Raw genomic sequence first — 1,374 nt, 5'->3', positions numbered from 1 at the left:
CCCTGTTCTCACACACCTGCCTGCTCATTTTTGGAACACTATCTTCCTGCTCGATGTCAACGGCGGCATGTCGATTCCCTCTTCGTCTGACGCGCCCTGACCGCCCCGGGGGCAACTCCCGATGCCGATGGCCGATGACGCCAATGATGACGACGCCGCTGCAGAGGAACGGGCCGGCCACCATGTGAAGCTGCACGAGTACTGCTCGACCGACGTCGACAACATGGTCCAACGACACATCCATGTGTGTACATGTCTTTCGTGTTTCCTTTCTTTGCCATGCGCCCCGCCCGCTGGTCACCGCAGCTGGCCCCTTTCTCCTAGTCTTCACGCCAGCCATTGACTCATTATTTTATCCCTATTTCTTTTTACATTTTATTTTGTTTACTTTGTGTGACTGCTTGCTGACACTCGCCCGCTCTTCTCGCGCTCTCCCTTGTGGACTTTACTGTGGCCCCCCAAACGAACTGTGTAATGTGTGATGTGATGCAATGCCGCCCATGGACACGTCGACCCCTGTATGTCCGATGATCGCCCCCAATGCACCACTCTCTCATATTGCCCCCCACGCTAAATTGCGGTCACTGCGGTCTATCTATCCATCCTCTCTCGCTACCGTTCTTCTGCTCCTGCCCTCCGCACCCGGCCGCACAGCCGTACATCTCGCCTGCATTGTGTTTCACTACACGGCCTTCGCAGGCTTCCTTGGTCCCTCACGACACCTGCACGCGTCCGCTCACACTTCCCGTTACTATCACCTCCACAGTCTGTCTGATCGGCACGCTCCCTGTCCCCCTATCCATACATCACGCGTCCGGTTTGGTCGACCTGTATTGTCGTAATGTTCTGGCATGACTTTTTCTCACTAGTTTGACGGGGAACAAGAATCTAAGCATCCAGCTGACTTTAGCAAGCAACCAGACAATGGTGCTCATGATGACGACAACGACGATGATGAAGGGCCGAGGCCCTCAGGTTCTGGAGGCGCTTCTTCAGCCAGACAGCCCAGTGGATCTTCTGGAGGAACTATGGGAGGCAATGTGGGTATGAGTGGAAGAAATAAGAGTAGTACAGGATTTAATAGTAGTTCTAGTAAATACTTTTGCCTGTAATTATTTACTCAAGTATAATATATTTGTTTTCTAATTCAATAATGATAAAAAAGAATGATTATTGTATGAAGCATTTATTGTTTGAGCAACTCTGGTAAGAGCTTGTATTCTCACTCAAGTCTTGTATACTCTGACAATTTATAAAAGTATTGTAAATTTTAGAAGTCTTACAGACCTTCTAAAGATACGTCTTAGCAGCAGATGCTAATGTAATGATCATTGACAGACTTCTATATCTTTTATATATTATAGTTATTAGAAT

This window comes from Fomitiporia mediterranea (assembly GCF_000271605.1).
Source record: "Fomitiporia mediterranea MF3/22 unplaced genomic scaffold FOMMEscaffold_1, whole genome shotgun sequence".
In the NCBI taxonomy this organism is placed as follows: domain Eukaryota; kingdom Fungi; phylum Basidiomycota; class Agaricomycetes; order Hymenochaetales; family Hymenochaetaceae; genus Fomitiporia; species Fomitiporia mediterranea.
This window is presented reverse-complemented; position numbering follows the sequence as displayed.